This window comes from Pinus tabuliformis, chromosome Q (genome assembly GCF_031772625.1).
Source record: "Pinus tabuliformis cultivar Carrire ecotype Pingquan chromosome Q, CPIR1, whole genome shotgun sequence".
Classification (NCBI taxonomy): Eukaryota; Viridiplantae; Streptophyta; class Pinopsida; order Pinales; family Pinaceae; genus Pinus; species Pinus tabuliformis.
The window spans coordinates 57026327-57052360 of NC_142296.1; the positions used below are offsets into that span (position 1 = coordinate 57026327).

At 38.2% G+C, this 26034-nt stretch overlaps 1 protein-coding gene across 2 annotated transcripts in view; it reads left to right on the forward strand.

Annotated features, from left to right (window-relative positions):
* Positions 1 to 26034, forward strand: part of LOC149218277 (ubiquitin interaction motif-containing protein) — a 245371-nt gene that overhangs the window by 189847 nt on the left and 29490 nt on the right. The gene's annotated exons all lie outside the window — the stretch shown is intronic.

The following is a 26034-nucleotide window of genomic DNA, read 5'->3' on the forward strand; positions in this document are numbered from 1 at the left end:
ATAACATATTCATAAAAAAATCAATTAAATAAATAACATTAAAATATAATATTAATAATAATTAACCAATTAAATTAATGAGTGTCCCATTAATTATGAAGGGGCATAGGTGAAAAGATGTGACCACTCATCTTCGTGGCCAATCAATGCTTATATAGACACACCACCACGAAGAATTGTAAGCACCATTCAATTTTTATCAATAATACAATTACTATTAACACAACTACTACACAACTACATTTGCATACTCACATTCTGTCTCTTACAGTGGTATTAGAGCAAGTCAATCTTCTGCTTGCTACTGTACTGATCTATTGTTGCTGCGGAAGTCGTGTTCCATTGTTCTAACATCCATTGTATTCTCTCATTCGACATTGTTGTTCATTGTCTAAATGTGTCGCCATTGTACCCATTGTTTCTGCACTCAACCAATCGTACGCTGGCTCATTCACCATTTTGCCCTTCACTCCATCGTCGGCTCAGAACACTGACATCTCTGCCATCGTGTGCGTCCATCATTTTTTGTTTGACCCCCTACAGTCTCCAATCCTGTCCCGTGCTCTGACCTCCACTCATTCTTGTTTCCTGTTCATTGTAACAATGCAAAAGTCTGTCACCCTGCCACAATTATCCACGCTGCCATACCTTTCTCTGACAGTTCCACGACACCTCTGTAATTCTTGATCGACACCCTTGTTCTGATTGTCACGTCTTCCCTCAAGTCCTTTCTTGCCATGTCATCGTTTCCCTTTCCGACTGTGGCCACTTCCATTGTTGTCGTTGGTAAACTGTTGCTGCGGCCCTCTTTTCTATTCGACCAATTCGACTGCAAAGTAATCTCCATCGAATCATTGCATTGGTCAAAGGTGAGACATGGTGGGTTGTTGTCGGCCATAGTGGTATTGTTTTAAGAAAAAATATATACACGTTATAATATAAAATTATATTATATAATTTTTTAATTATATAATTATATTTAATAATTAATTTAATTATAATATAAAAAAATGGTTCTGCCAAGAAGAAAAACATTAAAAATGGGGAACAATAATGCGATGCCAATTCAAAAAAAAAATCAAGAACTTGATAAAGTACGACATCTTCTCGACGATGTTGAAAGGAAGTAGGCAGAGTTAGGAGAGGGTCAAAATAGGATAATCTAACTCAAGAGGAATTAGCAAGCGATATTAAAAAATAGGTAACATTGAGAAAATGTTGCAAGGAATGCATAATCAATTAATAGAAAGGTTTAATTTATTTTTTAATCATTTAATTGCTCAAGAACCAACACAAAGTCCTAAGACTACAAAAAGCGAAGATTTCCCAAATGACGAAATTCCGCAAATGCCACAAATACACTTCTTAGGTAGTCCTATCAGTGAATTAAGACTATCAGCGAATTAAGGAGCTCCCAAAATACGGTGGAAAAAACCATAGAGGTGCGCTATTGTGTGGGTTAATAAAATGGAAGTCATTTTCGAATCGAAGTCGCCAATAAGTGAACAAGAGAAAATAATGACCGCATCCATTTCTCTAGAAGAACTTTGTGGATACTTTGCTAAAAAGGTTTTATGATGAAGAAGAAGATGATGTCTACGAAAAATTTGTTCATCTCAAGCGAATACACCCGTGAATGAGAAGTATTAGCTACAAGGCAACGAGGATTTACTGATGAACAACTACTTAAAATGTATAGATGTGGTCTTAAGAATATTCGTGCATAATTGAAATTATACGAACCTAAAACTATTGAAGAAGTTAGACATGCGGCAAAGATTATTGAGCAAAAACATAAGTTCAAAATGTCATCATTCAAGGAAGATGAAGACCAACAACAATACTTAGGAAAAAAAAAAGAAAAAAATGTAGGTATTGTGGAGACAAATGGATGTCGGGACATAGATGCCTTAACAAGAAATTGTATACCTATGAAGTTGAGAAAGAGTCAGACTCTTTAAAGTAATGAGTGCAAGGAAAGGATAAAAAAGAAAAATAATTGTTGCAAGTGTGGATAAAGTTGGGCACTAGGACATAAATGTGGAGACACGTCCTTATGCTACTATAAAATAGTAGATGGGAAACAGGTTAAAGTAGAAGAACGCGATGAAGAAATCGTTTTCACACACACTGAGGATTCAGATTCTTAGGAACCATCATTAGCCGCAATCTCACGTGTCCAACAAAATTAGGATGAAGAAAACAACTATTCAAAGGGTAAAAAAGAACAAGTCACTGTTCCACCAACACCTTCGGAAGCAGAGAAACCAATCTCCACGAAGAAAGAACATTAAGCCTACTATTCTACCAACATACATGACAAAAAGATTACGCCCTAAAACCCTAAAGCTTAAAGGGCTCATAAGAGGCAGAACTGTCAATATACTTGTAGATTCTGGCAATACTCACAATTGTATAAACATTGATCTCGCTGAACAACTTAATCTTTGTATATGCCCAATCAAGGACCTGACCATATCTGTTACTACTGAGCAAAAGTTTGAAGAGATATGAGAATGTCATAAGGTTCCAATCCAGATACAAGAACTAGAGCTACAAATGGATCTATTTTCCCTACCACTCAAGGAAATGGATATAGTTCTAGGGACAAAATGGTTAATACAACTAGGAAGCTATACTACAAACCTTGAAGAATAGTTCATGGAGTTTAATTGGCAAGGACAACATTATAAATTATATGGTGTTAACGCTTCCAGCTTCAAGGAAGGTACAAATACACATGAGGACTTCATAAGTCACAAACAAGGTCAAAGTAAAGATGCCATTCCATGACAACGTGTTTAACTAGAAGAAAACCCTTCTTGTTATGCTTTGAGGACAAAGCATCTCTAAAGGGGGTGGTAATGTTATGAATAACATATTCATAAAAAATATCAATTAAATAAATAACATTAAAATAATAATATTAATAATAATCAATTAATCAAATTAATGAATGCCCCATTAATTATGAAGGGGCATAAGTCAAATGATGTGACCACTCCTCTTCGTGGCAAGTTAATGCCTATTTAGGCACACCGCCATGAAGAGTTGTAACCACCATTCAATTTTTATCAATAATACAATAACTATTTACACAGCTACTACTCAAATACATTTGCATACTGTCATTCTGTGTCTAACACAAATCATTTTTAGTTTGGAAGAAGTCTTGATTATGGTGTTCTAACTTGGAAACCCTAGTCCTTCTATTCTGTAAGGAAGTTACACATGTTGAAATCTGATCGCTCAACTATAGGTAGTGGTAAGGTCACAACATTGTGATAGAGAAGTTAGCTTTGTGGGTCGTGTGCATCTCAAAGTTGCAAGCAAAGAAGCAATGGTTTATTGATTTTGGAGAAATAAAAGTCCAATAAGTAGGGTCACAGTGTTGTGACAGGCATCTCTTTGAAGGAAGGTTTTGTGTGTTGTCAGCCCTTCTCTAAAGATCAAGAAATCCTCAATTCTGTTCCATCATGGGAAAGTGTTATTGTTACATCAGTAGCTAACAATAAGATAAGTTTTGTTGACAGTCATTGTCAACATCTTGGGTAATGGTATATCTTTGTATACAATTCTCTACATCTGTGCATCACTGATGAACAAGCAATAGAGCAGTAGCATACTGATCATGAAGCAAGAAGAGGTCAACAAATAAATACAGTGAAGAATATCTTGAGCTGATGCACATTTGAAGGAAAAATGATGAAGAGACCATGGCATCTGGAATAACAGGTCACTACGACAAAGGTATGTAACCTTGAGGTATGTATGAAGGATTCAACATGAAATATTGTAGGGTTAGGTTCTAGGGTCTATTGTTAAAATTGTTGATATAGGTAAATCCCTAGTCATACGAAAACCCTAACCTTGTTCCCTCATAGAAACCATATCCTTTGGTCCTTAGGGTTTGTGTTTTTGTTATTGTATACTTTGCTTGGGTGTACTAGTCAACGAATGCTGCAGGTATAGGTAAAAGAATGAGCAGATCCTCTGTTTTGGCAAGCATGATGGAAGGGGAGGGGTAAGGACCTTGATAATGATTGGATCCTTAGGCACTCTAATGTACAAAGACAAATTTCTGGTATAATTGTACGACTGTGGATGCCTAGACGAGAAGAATTAATAACAACATATGGAAGGATTCATGAGCCTGACTAGGCGATATATTGCTGCAAGCTAATAATAATATATGGTTTTCTAGAAGTTGCTGGTTTAGTTGTAGCACGATGGACCTCATCTTGGAAATGAGGAGTAGGGCTATATGACTGTGTGAGATAAGTTGATGTTCTGCTGAAGACTTTGATGAAGATTGAAGGAAGACCATGATGCTGATGATGACATGATATACTGTTAGGTTTTGCATAATCCTGCTATATGAAGAAGATTCGTTTTAAGTAAGATATGATGCAGTGTGGCATGACTCTTATAAGACTTGCGAGTACCCGCATGGGTCTTGAAGGGTTCTATAGTGAGACAGGTCACTCGCATAGAACCTGCGGTTTCTACTCTTACTCGCCAAAACCCACATAAAACTCAGCTACCCACATTGAACTCGTAAAGAACCGTATATGACCCACATAGGACCCACATAAGACTTGTGGAGACTCACAAAATTTGATTTATTTTTTAAATTTTTTAAATCTTTTTTTGGAGATCATGTGGAGGGAAAATTTTGCCGAGCCTTACAAGAGTCTTATACGGGTCATTTCTGGGTCTTATATGGGTCGCCGAGTCAATAGTCAGACGAGTCTTATATGAGTATGAGTTGTGCAACATTTATATGATGACTCCATTGGGTGGCTGCCTTGGTACTTGGTCCAGGTAGCTGATGCAAATCACGATGATAGATTTAAAAGTAGGTTGCATATGGATCGATGATTATGTCTTGATAAATCACTTTCCTAATGTTCATAGGGAGCCATGTTTGAGCTCTATGATGATTGGTTTGTGAAGATTCAACATATGTAGACTAATGATGTGGAAAGTGATGGCGGAACCTGTCTTGATAATGATACTATATATAGAGGGCTATGTGATATTCAAAGAAAGATCGCGCATGTGATGATGACAGTAGAGCCTTAAGAGCCACTATCCTAGTAGCTGATGATGGACACTTGTTCCTAGTTGAGAGGGAGCTCGTCCTTGGATGGGAGGGAGTGACATATATGCTTCTCTACTTCATGTGTCATGCACTAGACCAGGACTAACAGCCGTAAGTCTTAGTGAAGGCCATGAGGAGAGAGTGGCGTCCGGAGGATTGGGTAAGCATTTGAGACATATACTCCTTGAGTCTTGAGAATTTGGAATCCAAGATAGGGTGTAGTCTGGTGACCAACACTCTTTGAGGATCTGGTAAGGTATCCAAGACAAGAGTGTTGGAAGAGGAAATTCCATGAGGATGTGTAAATCCAAGATGGGAATGGTCCTAGAAGGACATACCTCGTGAACATTCGGATTGGGTATGTGCCTTGAGAGGTAGTATAGTGTTCGACATAAAATCTCCTAGCATTGTGCTTTGGTCTATTGAGAGATAGAGCTTGTTAGTCAAGGCCTTGCTATGTTGACAATGTTGGTTGTATATTGATCATAATGTTGATGCTTAAGATGGCTTACCAATCTGACTCTTCTTATCAGAGTAATTCAATGAATGTACTGTCCTTGTACCTGTGGGAGTGTTGAAATGTAACTAGTGTCGATCTTCATAATTGTATATATCATGAGTCATGACTTGATGTATTTGTCAAAAAGAAAAAGAAAAGAAAATTATTTGTAAAAGAAGATAATTTATTGTGAAATGGGTTTCTTGCCCATAGTTATGTTGTCCTAGGTCAAAGCACCCATTGAGTGCTCTAGGGGTCATAAGGCAAGTCAAAAAGTCAAGATCATGATGTACTAGCCCTTAGAAGGGCTCATGTAACAAAGAAGAAAAATAATTATTGTATTTCGTTGTGTCTAGAAGCGTCAAAGAGATGTGTCGACCAACCTTCTCAAGTCGGCCTAAAGAAGCCTAATTCGCCCTCAAGGAAGCCTATATAAAGATGAACTCGCTCCCACTTGAAGACATCATCCAATTCAAGATATCTCTGATCCTAGTGAAAAAGAGAAGAAGTCTGATCTAATGAGGATGAAGAGCGAAACTGTTTGGAGGCTAGTGAAGAAAGCAAGGGAAGCAAATCTCTATTCTTGACATCCTTATCTGCTCTCAAGTGCGAGTTTGCTGGAGGACTTAGGGTTTCTTTAGTCCATATTTTGCAAAGATATTGTTTGGGGTTTTGTTGGCTCATCTTTTGGAAGGTTTGGTCTTGGGTCAAGGTCTTGAAAGTTTTCATTGAATTAATTCTATAAGATATTTTTTTGGGTTTTCCTCTCTAGGAGAGGTTTTGGCCCTGACTAGTAACCTACATCTGATGTTCTTGTGATTGCGTTGTGATCTTCTTATTGGCATTTGTCTTGATGATGAACATAACTAAATAATGATGAAAATGTCCTAATATAAATCATAAGAAAATGTCAAGGATTAAAGAGAAATCAAGTTAATAAATACTCTAACTCTATGCCCTAGATTTCTCAACAAAGTCAATACTCCATTTTCTTTGGCTCCATCAAGGTTTGAACTATGATGACCTATCAAATTGAAGTCATCCACTTGTGAATATTTGAGTCCAAAGTCTTGAGTTTCTTTCAAGTACATCAAAACTCTTTTGCAGTAGACTAATGTCCTTCACAAGGCCTTTGCTTAAATCTGGAAATAATTCCAACAAAAAATGAAATATAGTTTAGAAGTAGTGAGGTAGATGGGACCTCCCACATGCGATTTGTACTTGGTTGCATCTTCAAATTTTTTTCCATTGGATTAGGTAGAGGGTTACATTCAACGATGCCAAACCTGTTCAACAATTCTCCAACGCACTTATTTTGGGAGATGAATATATACTTTAGATGTTTTGTCACTTCAATGCCCAGGTAATAGTGAAGATGTTCCAAATCTGTCATATCCAAAGTCTTGAGTTTCTTTCAAGTACATCAAAACTCTTTTTGCAGTAGACTAGTGTCGTTGACAAGGCCTTTACTTGAATCTGGAAAGAATTCCAACAAAAAATGAAATATATAGTTTAGAAGTAGTGAGGTAGATGAGACCTCCCACATGCGGTTTGTACTTGGTTGCATCTTCAAATTTTGTTCCATTGGATTAGATAGAGGGTTGCATTCAACGATGCCAAACCTGTTCAACAATTCTCCAATGTACTTATTTTGGGAGATGAATATATACTTTAGATGTTGAGTCACTTCAATGCCCGAGTAATAGTGAAGATGTTCCAAATCTGTCATATCTAGGTCCTTCTTCAACTCTTTCATTACGGATGCAATATAGTTTTCATTGTTCCCTGTTATTTTGTACTTGGTCAAAGCACCCATTGAGTGCTCTAGGAGTCTTAATGGCAAGTCAAAAAGTCAAGGTCATGATGTACTAGCCCTTAGAAGGGCTCATGTAACAAAGAAGAAAAATAATTATTGTAATTCATCGTGTCTAGAAGCCTCCAAGACATGGTTCGGCCAACCTTCTCAAGTCGGCCTAAAGGGGCCTAACTCATCCTCAAGGAAGCCTATATAAATATGAACTCACTCCCACTTGACATCATCTAATTGAAGATATCTCTGATCCTAGTGGAAAAGAGAAGAAGTCTGATCGATCAAGGAGGAAGAGCGAAACTGTTTGGAGGCCAACAAAGAAAGTAAGGGAAGCGAATCTCTATTCTTAACATCCTTATTTGCTCTCATGTGCGAGTTTGCTAGAGGACCTAGAATTTCCTCAATCTAGTTTTTGCAAAGATATTGTTTAGGGTTTTGTTGGCTCATCTCTTGGAAAGTTTGGTCTTGGTTCAAGGTCTTGAAAGTCTTCATTGAATTCATTCTAGAAGAAAAAATTTCGTGGGTTTTCCTCTCTAGGAGAGGTTTTGGCCTTGGCTAGTAGCCTACATCTGGTGTTCTTGTGATTGCATTGTCTAGCCTACTAGAGAGGGTCTAGCGTTCACAAGCTAGGAGATGAAGGGTGATTCTATATTTCTATCAACCAAGCTTATGCTTGGAGTTAAGTTGATTAATGCAAATCTAGGCCTAGGATGCAAATGCAAAATTTGACTTGAGTGTTCTTGAGTTAAGATTGATTATGATCTTAAGTACTTAATTATGATTTACCTTATGACAAAGAGTACTTAATCAATGAATGAGAAGACATTCTTGTATGCAAGATAAAGGTGCTAATTAGTGCCAACAAGATACAAGAGATAGACAAGATATAATTGCTCACTTATTAGATAACCCCAAGATATATGCTCTTAAGAGGGATTCGTCAGTGTCAAAAGGAAAGATTACCATCCACGGTAGATATCTAATTTGGTCATAGGCAATAAATCAATGACAAGAATAGTGATAAGAATGTTGATTTTGGGTAGCATCGGATGTGCTCTAGCTCCGAAATTTTTTGGAGGGGCTAGAATACAAGAGATCAGCAAGACCCAAAAATCGTTTGGAGAAATTCCACCCGGATTGTGAGTTATTAAAATAATTAATATTTTTAATGGGGTTCCTAAGTCTAAGCTTAAGTCTAAGCTCAAGAAAATAAAAATATTAATGGGTATTAATAAAAATATGGGTGAGAAGCTTCTAAGAGAAGAGGATCAAGTCTGTTTTAATCTTAGCCGTTGATTAGGGACTTAATCTCTACCGTTGAATCATCAACAGGAAAAGTATAAGAGAAGACTTGAGAGTTATTTGGAGACACACCGGGCAAATACTCGGTAACCTGAGGGAAATCAATTCTCAAGGAGGAGGAGTTCGATTTCAGAGGGAGAGTTGTAGGGTGAAGGAAGAGTAGGGCATCAACATTAGTCAGAGACTGAGGAGGAGGTGACACAAAGCATCAGAGGGACAATTCAGAGGGAAGCTCAGAGAGATAGTGCAGCAAGGGACGTAGTACTCACGTAGAAGTGACATAGAGGTGACGCAGTGAAGGCTAAAGGGTCTCTCGGGTGTCAGTATTTCTCCAGAGCAAAGGGAGAAATTGTCTTAGGTGTTTCTCTCAGAGGTGTCTCTATATTCTGTAAAATCATTCCTTGTAAAGAGATTGTTGCTGAAGAATAATAAATAAACCCTCATTTGTTGCACTGGTTTTCCCGCATTGGGTTTTTCCGGGGATAATTGTCCAAAAATAACTATGTTGATGTGATTGATTCTTGTGCTTGTATATCATTGTTATTTTTCTCTATGTTATTATGTGACAACTATAGTAGAATTTATTTTGATGTTTACTGAAGGATTTTATAAATAACTTATTTAAGTAGGAGAAATAAATCAGTTACTGTAGCAAAATTTCGTGTTAGAAATTTTCACAGAGAAAACTTAGTGCACTTATCCACGATGTTTACTTGGAGACAATTACAATAGTGAAAAGGATGCAATGGAAACTCTTCAAGATTATCAATGTTTTCTATTAACAATTTCTCAAGTTATGTCAGAATGCCAGTTAGATCTTTAATTCAATGGCTAATGCGAAAGAACATGAATCATCAATATGCCCAAGTCCAAGCAATAGAAACAATTCAACAAGAGATTTGATAAATGTGTCAAGTGCTTATATGAGTGAGTTAATTGCAAGATTAGATATGTTAATTACCAAATTGAAGTCACCAGAACACTTATCCCATTCAGCTATGATGGCAATATGATTACTTGTAACTTATCAATATCCAACCTCTTCCATGCAACTTCAACAAATAATATGACAATGATCAATCCTTACATCGACATTGCAATTAAATGCAACAATGTTACCTCTAAATCAAGAACAAGATAAAAATCCTTTAGAGCAAGAGTCAACATTATTTACCAATCAAATTCACCATTTACCTTTTAGAGCACCTGTACTAGATTGTTGCTAGGTGCAAAGGATGCTAATGTAGATGCAAAGAATGGTAATGCAATGGAGATAGCAATTTATCAATGATAAGTTTAGAACAAGCTCTTACCGCTGTTGCCTTGTATTCAAACATCTTAACATCTATGTTATGCTTTCAAATTAACATATCAATCATTAGAGAATCAACTTAGGTGGAATGCTAATCAATGCAAGAGAAAATGCAAGAGAAAATGCAATGGCAGCCAAGGAGGAATTAGGAGGCAGCCCAATGAGACCACTTTGCCAAACACAAGATTATGAAACCAAATGAGTTTAGGAACTCATCAATATGCCACTACTATGTAACACCTCCTAACAGAAAATGCAAATCATACTTGTACATAATAATGCAACTGTAAATTAATCATACTTCTAAATTAATTTTTTGGATCAATTTCCTCAAAATTCTGACTTTGACTTAACCACCTAGATCTAAGGGCTTAATTTTTTCTCAAAAAAATAATTTTTGCCTTGGTGGGGGATCTCCAAAAATTAGCTTCTTTTCGACCCACAATTTTTTTGGTCATTTTCCACTTGGAGAAATTAATCTCTAAAATTATTTTTTTGACTCTAAATTAATTAATTTTCTAGCTTAGGATTTAATTTTATTTTTGCTAGAAAAATTAATTAATTGACACAAGAGGGGATTAATTATTTTTTCCACCCTCAAATACTTTAGCCATGGTGTATCTGTAAGGAAGAGAAGCCCCGTATGTGTGAAGAACTTGAAGCCTTGGAAAAGAATGTTGAAGGAGAGCTTCTTCGACTTGGTTGGGCAATGGAGCAAGGTGAAGTTGCAGATTGTGCTAACAAGGAAGAGGAAGCCGTGGTAGTTGAAGATGTTGCAGACATGACCATGATGAAGGATGAACTTGAGATTGATCAAGTTGGACCAGGATCGTGTAGTTTGCAGACATGGATGAATGAGGAGGAGCCTCATGATGATGAAGTCAGTGATGATACTTGTGTTTCATTTGGACATTTGAGAGATGGATCATGTGCAGGGAAGGGCAAAGCTAGTTTGCCAAGGCAAGAGGACATCTTACCATGGATGACTATGATGGAACCTTGTATGGGGAAGCAGGGATTGTCGATTGTTGCAGGGCTTGTTGGGGTTGCTTGTGACCTTGTGATGAAAGGTGCAAGGACCCGGGACAAGGGTGGAACTTGATGATCGTTGTGGAGGATTGGGTCATGCTTTAGCCACATGAGGAATTGGCTAAGTGCCCGGCATGACTCATGGACAGATTGAGGAGGGCACACACTTGTGATGTTTTGGGTGGACTTCTCATGGCAGAGACCAAGAGATAGTCTTGGTGGACACTTTGGTGGAGGAGCTGTGATGGAAGAGACTCATGACATGATGATATGGTTGGGTGACCGAGTTCACTAGACCGAAGATTGAAGACTTGGATGAGGATGACCGATTGTTGTGATGAGCCTACTTGGTTGGACTACATGGACAACATAGTCATGGACATCAGGTTGGAGACATGGAGCATGGCAGTCTTATGCAAGGACATTATGTGGGAGCACTTGTAGAGGTGTCATGGACATCCAATGAGGAGTGCCAAGGCAAGGATGTTGTGCAGATGGATTTGCTAGTGTGACATGGAGACTTACTACTTATGAGCCTATGGAGAGGTTGTACACTCTTGTGCAACAAGGCCATGGACTTGGTTGGATTTGTGAGCAGATTATGGAGCATTCCTACTACATGGAGATGTTGGTTGGAGATGACTCATGGAGCTCATGATGACATGAGATTGTTGTGACTTTTAGGGACTTCATACATGGTGGACTTAGAGGATCTAATGCATTGAGGAGCTGAGGTCAGGTGACTTTGATGCAGTATGGGATGCATACTTTCAAGGTACATGTATGGGCATGGCTTGGAAGAGTGACTTGATGTAGAGGATCGGCATGAGGCACCTTGAAGTGATGAAGTTACGATGATGATGATGCCTTGACTTGGGCATGGGTTGAGCCGGGACTCAACTACTTTTTACACATGGATAGATGAGACAAGTGCATACTTGTTTCTATGGAGACAAGTGCATACTTGTTTCAAGGGACCATGCACTAAATTTTTTTTACATCAGAGAATTACAAATTCAACCCTTAAAGGGGGAATACCCATTCGTTATACTCTCATAATATTTACCCAATTCTATGACACAATATGATCCAGTAGACCAAGTGATATGTAATAAAATAATTTAGCTGAATGGCTTAAATTATTCCCAAACCACTTTTGCAGAGACTCGATATAATACTAGGACTCACTTAGGACTCTGCCAATGAATTCCACACTAGCTTTGGGGTTTAAGCTGGAGGAAAAACTCTGTCGATTATCCATGTTTAGAAACACACATAATGCGGTGAGGCTAAAAAACCTCCTAGCATGAAATTCGTTGCCAAAATCATTGGCTTACCTAGGTTGTTACATAATTAAACGGTCGTATTAGCATCATTTACATTACAATTTGTAGAAATTGGGTTTACAATGAGATGGCAGGTAGCTGGCTGATGATCCTGAACTTCGAAAAATTTTGTCCACTGCTTCCCTAGACTCGTGACAAAGTAGGCGCAACATGACCATACCACATTTCATAAGGACTGTTATTTTTGATTGCATGAGATGGGCATTTTTTTAACATACACTGCATATAGAACCACATCAATTCAATACATAAAGTTTATATTTTTGAAAAATACCATTGGGTGAACCATATTCAAGATAATGTCGTTATTTCATTCTGCTACACCATTATGTTGAGGATTATATGGAATTGTGGTTTGATGTTCGATCCCACGTTGGCAAAGATAGTTTTCAAATTCCTTAAAGGTATATTCTCTTCCATTATCAATACGAAGAGAGCAAATATGTGATTGTGCTTCATTTTCAATCCATAAATGAAATTTTCTGTAAGTTTGAAAATCTTGAGATTTACTTTTCAACAAGTACGCCTAACACATTTTGGTGCAATCATCAATAAAAATTATCATATATATATTGTCATTAGCAAAAGGAATAGGCATAGGGCCACACAAATTGTAATGTATCTATCCAAGTTTTCTACATGCTCTAGAAGTGGAATCACGAAAGGGTTGTTTGCTATGCTTTCCAAGGATACAAACATCACATTGTTTTGGTTTCCTAGGAATGTAGGTACTATAAACACCATTCCTTTTCAATAAATGAAGGCTATCATAACTAATACGTCTAAATCTAGCATGCCATAGAAGATTAGATGGAAACATACCTTCATCGTGATGAGCGATGTATGCAAAATTGTGTGTATGATGTTGTCTATGAAATTCTTTCTTCCACATTATCAACAAATATGGACATGATGCATTAACATGAAGAATCCTTCGAGAGAGAAGCAAAGAGAATCAAAACAAAAAAGAAGACAACTAAAACACAAAATCCAGTTAAAGGTAAATCACTTGAATATGCTCATTATATTGTTGCCCTTTGCAATATTGGAGAAACTGAAGATTTGTTTCACACTTCATTTTCTTTTTCTCTTTGATACTGAATATGAAATTCTTTCTTCCACCTCCTCTTCTATTGCCACTTCCTTTAGGAGAATCATGTAAATGATTCTTCCCATATCTACTGTAACAAATGCAATGGGGATTAGATCTTTCTCCTTGATGGTGTTTACCTCCCTTGCCTTTGAAATTATTTCTTCCATATCCTCTTTTACTGCAACTTCCTTTAGAAGAATCATGTGATTGATTCTTCCCTTTTTGAGTAGGGAAAAGTGCTTCTTCAAGGGACTGAGTTGCTATCTTACTCCTCCCAAATGATTTTTCTCGTTTTGCAATTTTATCCACTAGTCTAAATTTATGGACTTAAGTTGCTCACTAGCTTGCATGGATTCATGATAATGAGAGTGTGTAGGGTAAAGGGCCTTGACAAAGTGTTAAAATTGGCAACCAGGGCAAAACTTCATGTGGGTCATCTTATTCATGGCTGATAATATTTTTATTAGATTCCTCTCGTCGAGAGGTGTAGGATTGATATAAAGATCATCCAATTCCGATAAGTATTCATGGAAATATGAATTTATTTTGATTATGGAATTATTATCAAGCCGACCTACAACTCATGTAGGCTCAGAAGCCCAACAGTCGCATCTATTCACCCACCAACGTTGTGTATAAATATAAGAGGACTTTTCCTCATTTGGACTCACTCATCTCATCACATCTCTCTCTCTCTATTGCGCTGAAATGGGTCTCTCTCTCACACATGTGAGGCCGGAAGCTGTTGAATTGAAGCTGCAACTGTAGAAGTAAAGATTGACTTGCGTGGCCTAGAAGATCTCCTCTTTGGAACTATGCTGTAGGTTCATCTGAACCTCCTTTGAAAGCCGCAACTTTTGGTGGTGGAATGAAGTCAATCCGACGAACGGTTTGCAAGATATCGACTGCCCTAGTTTGAAGACGGAAACTGCTGAAACTGAAGCTGCAACTGCAGAAGTAAAGATTGACTTGCGTGGCCTAGAAGATCTCCTCATCTACACTGCGCTGTAGGTTCATCTGAACCTCCTCTGGAAGTCGAAACTTTTGGTGGTGGAATGAAGTCAATTCGACGAATGGTTTGCAAGATATCGACTGCCCTAGTTTGAAGTAGGAAACTGCTGAAACTGAAGCTGCAATTGCAGAAGTAAAGATTGACTTGCGTGGCCTAGAAGATCTCCTCATCTGAACTGCGCTGTAGGTTCATCTGAACCTCCTCTGGAAGCCGAAACTTTTGGTGGTGGAATGAAGTCAATCCGACTGTCGGTTTGTGAGATATGGTCTGCCCTAGCTTGATAATGAAGTCGCTAATGCTGATGCTACCGATCTAGGGTTTGCTACTGCTGATATGAATCAGATTTATTGTACTATTTCTCTCTGCTAAATTATTGAAGATAAAAGAAGATTTGATCAAAGGGTTTCCCCACACATTGTGGGGTTTGTCCCTGGCTAGCCGCCACATCTTGTGTCTCTTGTCTTGGCTTGTTTTCTGTCGATTGTTTAATGTTCTATCTGCACTTTACTTTATGTACATGTGATTGCTAATCGGTGGAATATAATAAGAAAAAGAAGTAAACTGTTATAAGCATAGAACATACCATATCTTAACACAAAGTTTATGAGAGGAATGCCCATCTTTACTCCAATGGTATCTATGTCATGCATGATGTCTCTGATTTCGGAGGCTAGAGCCAGGGGGTTATCATCTTTCAATTAAAGGTTGAAGAGTTTGACCACTAGTTGGACAAGTTCTAATACACCATAAGAATTCGTAGTGGGAATTATATGTTGAGTCTTCATAGAGTCTTCTATACTGATAATTACTTCAAATGATTTAGATCCTTTTACTTTCTTATCCATTATTCCCTCATTAAGTAATTCCAAAGAAGACATCAACATAATGTTTATGATAGTAGGATCATGAATAGACGACCACACAAAGAACACAATAGTTTACTTTGGGAAAACCCACTCGGGGTAAAAACCCAAGAACCTCTTCCTTGAGAAATGATCAAATTCAACATAGATACATTAGTGAAATACATGGTCAAATAGACAAGCACTATATCTAGGTCAAACTTGGTCCACCACCCCTCTTGGTCAAGCCAACTGGCTCCTTAATAACTTCAATCTGATTTGCTTCAGCGAGGACATAAATTCAGCTTCAGGCTTTTCCCTAGACAAGTTTGGTGCTGCTTTCACAAAAATTGTTTCCTCAGAAATTTGGTAGCCTCAGAGAGATCTCCTTGCTGACCTTAGATAGAGATTTTGAGTTGGTTTTAGATAGATCTCCTTGCTTACATTATTTTCGTCCTCTTTAATAGACTTGACCCTTGTTCTTGCCTCAGAATCCTCCTTTGTTGGCTGTAGAGAGATCGAATTTTCTTATCTCAGACAAATCCATTTTGCTTGGCTTAGAGGAGGACAAAATGATGTCTATATATAGTGATTTGAGAGGCCGAATAGGTGCCTCTAGAAGTTGGCTCGACTCGAAGATTTGAAGCAGTTGACTTGACTTGGAAGAGGCTGACTTGACTTGGAGGAGGCTGACTTAGCTTCTTTTGGAGCCAAAAATTCAATTTTTCTTCTTTCGAAAAGAGCATGAATAACATGCTTTATAATATTTTTCTTTTGATCCAAGCATGAAGAACATGCTTTATAAACTTATTACAAATACATCAGGGGTAAGAATATTAATTATGAAGACCAACCATAGCTATAAAATTCACATTCAAAAGCAACAATCAAGGCATAGACTTTTTTGTGCTCGTTTGTTAGTTTGTCTAGCTCAGATTGTGTCTATGTGGCTAAGGAAAACATTTTCTCCAATACCTAGAAAAGGTTTTGCGAGAAAAGACCTTGATTAGATTTAATTAAGCAGTTAACTAATTTTCGTAAGTCTAACTTAGGGAAATAAGCTTAATTAATCAGTACTAATTGGGGTAAATCGATTTTTCTCTAGAGACTTTCGGAAAAAATCACTTGATGGGGTGAAGATGATCTTAGCCATCAATTGTGATTATATCATGGCCGTTGATTCATCAACGAGAGATTATAAGCGGAGATCGATGTGTCTTTTGGAGAACACACTAAGACACATATTTGCAGTGAGAGCAAAGGCGCAGAGGTAGCGCAGGAACATGAACAAAAGGTTTCAATAGGAGAAATTGAGGAGAGATTTACCAGAGGAAATTCTTTACATAGACTCACAATTACAAGAATTTGCAGTTGCAGGAATTCACAGTTACCAGAATTCATAGTTGCAGGAATTCACAGTTACGAGAGTTCGCAACTACAAGAATTCTCAATACTAGAGTTCGCAGCAACAATAATTCACAACTACAAGAATTCACAGTCACATGAATTTGCAGTTACCGGATTCGTAGATATAGGAATTCACAATTACGGGAATTCGTAACCGCAGGATGTGAGGATCAAATAAATTGTTGGAGCTTTGCCAGTGTCACGCAAGCAGTGGATGTACTCCTTAATTTGTTGAAGAATAATAATAAAACCCATATTTGCAGAACTGGTTTTCTGTTCGGGGTTTCTACAAGGTATGTCTCAAAAAATACTAGTGTTCACTAATTGTGTGTGCATATTTTCTCAATTCTCGTGGTTTATTATTTTTTTGTGAAGTTGCAGTTGTGTTTTATTTCTTATTTGCCACTAGTTAATTGCATAAAACAAATAATCTAAACAAATATGCAAATAATAACCAATAAATGCAACAACTTTGAAAATTTGACATGGTATTAGCGCAGATCTGAGGGTAGAAGGAGGATATACGTAGAACACAGGAAGAGAAAAGCGAGGGTTTTAACCCAGTTCGAAATTCTTCAGCTATTTCTCCAGTTTATTTGAGTTCGCTACATTTCCAAATTTTCCTGAGATGGCCATAGTAGGTTTGAGAGATCATGACAGGTTGGATTGAGCCCCAAATTTTGGTGTGTGGAAGGCCTAAATGTGATTGCTTTTTGATGATTATGGACTGAAAGAATTTGTAGCGAATGTAGTTGCTGTGCCAACAAATCCACAACAACAGGATAATTATAAAAAGGAGAATGACAAAATCAAAAGGATGATTCTTGATGGATTCAAGGACCATATTGTTCCACCTATCTCAAAGAAAAGCACAACGAAGGAGATGTGGGATGCTATAGTAACACTGTACCAGGATCCTTCGGAAAACAGGGAGAGGATTCTCAAGGAGAATTTGAGGACCATCAAGCAGCATAACGAAGAAGACATGACTTCCCACCTCACTAAAGTTCGACTTGTGAGAGATGAGTTAGCTGCAGTTGGAGACAAGCCTAGTGATGATGAGCTAGTGCATATAACACTCAATGGGTTTTCGAAGGAATGTAGCATGTTCGTCCAAGTGATTTCTGGTTGAGACAAACATCAAGATTGGGATTGCCTATGGAGTTTTTTCACTCAGGAGGAGCTGAAGCTCAACGTGGTCAATGGAACTAGTAGCAGCGACAAAGTACCAAAGGTTGAGACAAAGCAGGAAAACATTGCCTTAGCAGGGAAAAGCAAGGTGAAGAAGGGTTCTAGCAAGGGACCAAGCTCAAAAGGAGAGAAGAAGGACCTATCAAAGATCAGGTGCTATGGATGTCACGACTTTGGCGCCATTATGTCAACGAGAAGCAAGTAACAACTTCAGCAGATGCAGTTGAGCTCTCCAATAGGATGGAACAGGAGTTCACATTAATAGCTTGCCTGATTAGCTCGACTTGACAAGGTGACTAGTATATAGATAGTGGAGTGTCATTCTACATGACAGGAGTCAGAGAGTACTTCTCCAACTACAAGGAGGAGGACATTAGGTTCCAGATTCAGATGGGGAACAAGTCTAAGTGCAACCCAATTGCAAGAGTGATTGTTCTATTTCAAAGGAAGAATCAAAGTAGATACCTCTCCATGATGTGTTGCATGTGCCAGGCTAGGGGATGAACTTGATCTCTGTATCAGTCCTTAAGGACAAAGGATATGATGTTATCTTTAGAGGGGCAAAGGTGTTGTTAAATCACAAGTATTGTAGGTCACCTATAGCAATCAGGGTGAGGAGTGGTAGGTTGTACAAACTGCAGATAGACACTCTGAAGGCACTAGTTAGCAACAATAGTCCAAGAGACCAGGGGGTGCTATGGAATTAGAGAATGGGCTATATTCATCATGGAGTACTGAGATTGCTTTGTGAAACTGTGATAGGTGTTCCAGAGGTGAGCACAGAGCATGATGATGTGTGTTGGGGAGGTTTGCGAAAGCATCTTTTCCAAGGAGTGATAGTAGATCATAGGGGATACTAGACCTTGTGCATTCAGACATATGTGGGTAGATGTCTATGAAGTCTTTTAGTGGATATGAATACTTAGCTACTTTTATCGACAATTCCAGGAAGACCTGGATCTATTTATTGAGGACCAAGGATGAGGTCTTTTGTCGCTTTCAAGAATTTAAGGCTCTAATGGAGAAAGATCTAGACTTTTAGGTTAGACAATGGAGGTGAGGACACCAACAAAGAATTCCAGGAGTTCTGTACCAGGGCAAGAATCAGGGGAGAGTGGACGGTTCCTTACAACTCTCAACAGAATGGGGTTGCAGAGAGAAAGAATTGGTCCATTCCGGAGGTAGCTAGAGTGATGCTTTATGACCAGGATCTCCATGTTATTTATGGGCAGAGGTATGCAGTACAATGATTTATATTCAGAATAGGGTCCCACATAGAGCACTTGGCAAGATGACACTTGGGGAGGCATTCACCGGGAAGAAGTCAAATGTTAGTCACTTCAAGATATTTGGCTGCCTAGCATACTGTCACATTCCAAGAGAGACACGTTTGAAGATGGATCAAAGTGCAGAGAAAGGTTACTTAGCTGGATACAACAAAACCTTGAAGGCATATATGATCGTCATCCCAGGGGCTAGAAGAAATTATAGTTAGGAGGGATGTCAAGTTCATGAAGGACAAGGTGTAGAAAAGGTCCAGAGAGTTGCCAGCAGCTGAAGATCAGAGTGAGTAGCCAGCTGAAGATCCTAGAGTCGAGCAACAAAATCAGGGGCAGCAGTAGAGCACGAGTACAGTAACTGGTATGAGCACAAGTTTAGGTGTGAGTTTTCTTGAGGTTTCGTAGAGCATGGAGCAACATATGCAGAAGATATGGGAGATGAATTAAGAGGATATGGATGTGGATATTCCTAACTACACTATTGGTAGGAGGAACTGCGGGGTTCAACAGACACTCAGGGATGCTCGGGAGTTTGTGGGAACTCCTAGTCAGGTTGGAGAGAATGGAGACAACCTGAGTGGTACACTAGCTACATGATGTTAGTCAATCAATTAGTAGATAACGATCCTTCTAGCTATCGGGAGGCTGCACAGGAGCCATGATAGCAGTGCTTAGGCCAATGAAAGTGACAATGGATAACCATGATTTGAAACACAAGCTAGAATAGGAAATATGACAGGGAGAGAGATGAGAACCGACAAAGTTACAACCTAAACATTGAGTTGATGTCCAAAGGAGTTACGTTGAGCTTTGATATCATGGTAGGTCAAGAATGAGTAACTCCAAGTGATGGAACTTCTGTTAACATTCAATTAGTTATATACAGTGAGGTGACCCTTTGTTTCACATTCTAAGGGTCCCTTCTCATCTTTTATTTATTTACAATTTAATTTGTAGGAGAAAAATCTTAAAGGATTATATCTTGTTAATTTTAGGGCTAGATTGTTCTCTGCTGTAGATAATTGCACTTTTTAAAAAAATTAAACATTTAGACATTACATTTACCCCATAGCATTATAACATCATTTAGATATAGAGAGAACAATAACATTAAAAATGCAACGAAACAGTAAGGAACAATAGAAGAAAAACATGCACAATAGAGACACCATGGTTTAGGTCAGAGACAAGGGAAAAACTCCGCAAGGGGGAAAACCCAACTAAATTCTTCTTGTTAGATATTCTTCAAATGTTCAACCGAGATACAATGTACAAATATCATGAGACATAAGTCTTTCAGCATCATTCACATTAGCCCATGACCAATCTTGGATCATGCTCAATTCTCATAAGATAGCAACAGACATACCTCTCAATGAGGTATTACCAACCCTCCTATCCTTGTCACAAGAATTACTATCAACAATCTCATAAGCTTTACTGTCATATACATCATGGTCATAGACATCATTGTCATATACATTATCACATCTGTCATAGAGGCACTATCAGAACTATCACTGTCATAGAGGCATTTTCACTGTCATAGAGGAACAATCACATTGTCATAAAGGAATTGCCATACATCACTGGATATATGGCTATATAGGTATCACTATCACTGCTAATACATCATAGGCAACATTGACATATGTCACTGTTATAGGAACAAGACTTATTGCCCAAAACCTCACTCTCATACTGCTTAATAATTTTGCCAACTATCATTGCTATTCATAACTATCAAGAGAACAAGAGATACTGCCGTATGTCACTGTTTATATATCACTGTCATATATAGGAAGATAACGCATAACAACTTTTATCATGGGGCTACTCTAACATACTTCATAAGTGTCATATAAAATTGGACTTGAAGATTTCATAAAACACAACCCTAGTCGCAGAGGGATAGGGTAATGAGTGTCACACTAAGGAATCACTTCACACAACTGGAAAAGTCCCTATTTACTCATAGAAAGGGCCACATTTAATTAAGACAAAGATCACAAAAGAAGCCTTCATATAATACAAGGAGGAGGCCGCAAGGTCACACACAATGCAAGAGATAAGTTGCAGAGATAAATAAACGAGCCACAAGAATAGATGCGAGCCATAGGGATAAGGTACATGCCACAAAAATAAATATTTGAGCCACAAGGATTAATGCGAGCCTTGGAAAAATAAATGCGAGCCACAAATATAAGCCACAAGATATAATGCGAGTCACAAAGTATAAGATGCGATCCACAAAGTACAAAGTGAGCCACAGATAATAGAATGCGAACCACTGAGATTAGATATGAGCCATATAGAATGAAAGTGAACCACAGAGAGTTGAATGCGAGTCACATAGAATAAATGAGAGCCATAAAAAAACTAATATGAGACACAAAAAGTGAATGTGAGCCAAAGCGAAATGAATGCGAGCCACTGAGAATAGAATTGAGCCATAGAAAATGAATATGAGCCCCAAAAATACAAACTAGCATTATGCAAAAGATATAACCATAAATTTCGTGCTTCTTCATGAGAAAGTTACCTTAGATTTTTGTACCAACTTTAGAAGAAGGTATGTGAATCCGAGTTGCAGCTTTGGAGATGGATCGATACTATATTTATAGATGCCATGACGGGTCAAGACGATTTTAACTTTGTGCCATCATGACCCTTGATAATATGCTCATGGGTGCCTTAATATTGAAGCCCAGATAAAATATTAAATAATAATCAGAGAGTGCCATGCCAATTACATCAAGGAGTGTCATGAACACATTTTTGTTTTTTTTAACAAGATCGACTGTTATGATTTCTATTCCAAAAAGAAAATGGAGCAAGCTCCCATTACAGATAGTTTATTGGAGATTAACTCGCTTTTAGAGGAAGTAGGGGGAGCGCAGTCCCGATTACTGCAATCATTGGAATCAAAGTTGCCCGGGTTTCCTACTACATTCTGCTTATACTGTGTTACAAATTGATTAAGCAAAAATATACATTTACCAAACATGTGTAAAATTTATGATAATTGCCGAGAATGCTGCATTATTATCACTGCTATGGTCTTCTAGAAATGATTCACTGATGGTTCTTGTTGAGACTTGATCCTGTTGCCTTGGAAGTTTGAGTTCTCGACAGTTTGGTTTATGATGAGTCCCTTGAGATAGTTAACTGATTCCTCAAGGTGGGCGCACTTGTTCTTGAGCGAATCAATTTCAATATTCTGTTCATTAAGCTGTTTTTTCATAAGAGAATTCTCTGACTTCACTGGCTGCCTTATTTCCTTCACTGTTTCATGGAGCTGATCTATCATGTATTTGTTTGCTCTGCACACTACACACTTGTTGTTTTGGGAAGCTCGATCTAGAGGATTCATTTCGGTTACTGTGCAGAGGGGAGGACTAACTCTTCTTTGATGTCTGGAGATAGGAGGAGGATGAGAGATCCGCAGGAAGGAGGATGAGAGATCCACAGAGGGTGCTGCTTGTTGACACCTAATCCTTGTGATTGGGTGAATTTATGTAAATAGATAAATAGGAAATATGAATAGTCATCGAGAGATGAACTGAATAGTCTATCCCTCATGTATATAATGAAGACCTACCTGATGGAATAAAACACATGAATCATTTTTGCCTTATGGAGTTACGGCCTGGCCTGAGATGGTATCAGAGCCAACTCCTTTTTTTAGCCTTTATGTCCTTTGTAACTCCCTAGTCTGCTCCTCTGCTCTCCATATAATTCAGTGTCTGACATTTTCGCTGTCCATATAATTCAGTGCCTGTACGCCTGTTTGCTACACTGCCTGTGCTCTCTGGCTGTCTGGACTGTCCATAAATGTTGTGACTGTTCCCTCATAACCAGTGGTTAGACCCGCCACTGTTCCCTCAAACCGGTGGTCAGACCCACGTGGTTGTTGGTGCGCATCGAGCATTAGCCAAAAAAAAGTTATCACAAATCCTGTTCCCTCGTTTTCGTATGCGTGTAGTTTAACCACAACAACAGATGAACTGGGCTGAAGAAGGCGTGCATCCGGGGAATGGTTTTGAAAGCCTCCGCGTTGGTAACTCTTGAACCTGTACGTAGAAATCTCAGGTCTGCAAGTGTGTTCTCAGAGCGAGTTGTTGAAATTATACGCTGTTTTATATACACTGTTTCATATTCACTGCTCCAATTATACGCTGTTTTGAATGCTGTCACATATACGCTGTTTTGGTAGCTGTCACATATACGTTGTTTTGAACGCTGGTACAGTATCAGCAATCTTGAAGACGATTTAATCCTTTCTTTTGTTGCACATGGTATTTTATGGGCTATGAAATCTCTGCATTTGAAAATGGGTTGTATGATGCAGTGAGCGTGGAGATGTGGTGACTTGCCACTCGTGTTTTTTTTTTAAACTGGCAGCCAAGTATGGACCACTTACGTCCGTCCTTACAATCGTTGTGGGGTTTATATACTTATTGATATTCCCATCCAAACCTAGTAATTCTAAATCAAGCAAGAAAAGGCGGTAGGCCATTTGTTCATATATGTTAACTTGTGATATTGAGAGTCCAAATACGTCTGGACTACATTCTTCAGCCTTTTAGTGGACGCAGTGCTTTATGCTGTTGAGGGTATTTTTTGGACTTAGTATACTGCCATATTCTATACTTTAACGTTGTGCAGATGAATGCGAATTGACATTTGAATTTGCTGTCCCATCATATCAGATGTATATTTTTTCCCATTAGGAGTAAAATTTTGCAGTGGAAGTGTTTATTACAGAATGCATTGAATCATATCCATGGTGGAAATAGTTCTCACTGGCAAGGAGAACTATCCTGAATGGTCGCGGATGATAAAACACACCCTCATTTTCAATGAGTTGTGGAAAGGTGTGTGTGTCGGAGACAAAGACAATGAACCAGTACAACCTACCTTAGACAAAGAGCTCGTCATTTGGGAAAACAAGAACAACAAAGCTTATGCCTTAATTGCAGCATCTGTAAATGAAGAGGTGAGTCGCCATATTTCGTCATAATCAACTGCCTTTGAAGCCTTACAAAAGCTGAAAGAACTCTATGACTCACGTTCTGCACTTGAAGTTGTTCAACTCATGATTAAACTCTTCACTCTTGAACTGCAAAATAATGATCCTCTTGCTCTTGCATCTGAAGTAAAGTCTATAATGCATGATATCAAATCCACTAAGGTTGAATTGGATATTTCTCTTATTGCTTTTCTCAAGGCACTTTATCCTACTTACTTCAATTATCTTGAGTCATTGCAAGCAAATGGAAATCTCAAAGATATAACCTTTGACTCTCTTGTGAAAAAGTTTGCTGCAAGAGAGAAAGCTTTTGGAAAGAAGACAACCTCTGAATCTTCTAAAGAGGCTATGTGCCTTGCTCATAAAGAAAAACATCCTGCTCAAGATTCTACAAGAGGAAGAGGTGGTCGAAGAGGAAGAGGAAGATATTTCAGAGGTAGGGGGCGCAGACATTCTCAAGGAGAAAAGGCAGATTTGCACTGCATTCGCTGCAAAAGAAATGGATCACATGATGCCTCTACATGCAAGCTACCATGGGACAAAATTGGGCAGAAAAGAAACCAACAGAAAGGTAAAATTGATGATACAGACAAAGGTAAAGCACCTAAATCCGCTCACTATGTTGTGGCACAATGTAACATTGGAGTAAATGAAGATTTATTTAATGCTTCACTTGCTTCTTGGAAAAATGATTGGTTGCTTAATTCAGGAGCAAACTGCCACATGACTCATAGAAAAGATTTTTTTGAAGATTTCACTGACAATGTTGATGGAGCAGTATACTTTGCAGACCAATAAAAAATCAAGCCATTAGGGCTTGGCACAATCAGGCTTAAACTGCCTGGTCTTCCAGACTTTCTTCTGCATCATGTTCTATATCTCCCACAGCTCAAGAGAAATTTGCTGTCCTTGGTCCACATCCGCCAGCAAGGTCACTCCATTCATATGTTTGATGGCAAGCTTGAGGTAAGAAAAGCATCTGACCACTCACTTGTCATGAGGGGAATAGAAGAAGAAAGGCTTCTCAAGCTGCAAGGAACCTCTGCTGGTGCACAACATTTCTCATACAATTCTCATCATGAAGAAGGTACACTTCCATCAAGTTTATTATGGCATGCTAGATTTGGACATTTCAACTCTGACAATCTCCGCTTATTGAAGAAATATGGTGTTGCTGGTTTGCCTACAATTCCTAGGAAACTTAAGCAATGTGATGCTTACATTGTATGAAAGCATAGCAAACAGTCTTTCCATGATTCACATTCAAGAGCACATAGAAAACTTGAACTCATTCATTCAGATTTATGTGGTCCAATGCCTGTTCCTTCTGCAAATGGAAATAAATATATCGTGGCATTTATTGATGACTACACCAGAATGTGTTGGGTTTATTTATTGAAGAACAAATCTAATGTTTTTCAAACATTCAAGAATTTTCATAAATGGATTGAAAATGATGCGCAATCTCATATTGGGTCTAGTCGTGCTGATAATGCAAAATAATACACATCAAATGAATTTTAAAACTATCTTCGTCAACATGGGATCAAACATCAAACAACCGTGCCTTATAATCCCCAACAGAATGGTGTAGCTGAAAGAATGAATAGGACAATCTTAAATATGGTACGATCCATGCTCTTCTTCAAAAATGTAAAGATAATGTTTTGGGCTGATGCTGTTCTATCTGCTGCATGTATAAAGAATAGATGTCCATCTAATGCTATAAGAAACAAGACTCCATATGAAATGTGGTATGGACATATTCCTTCGGT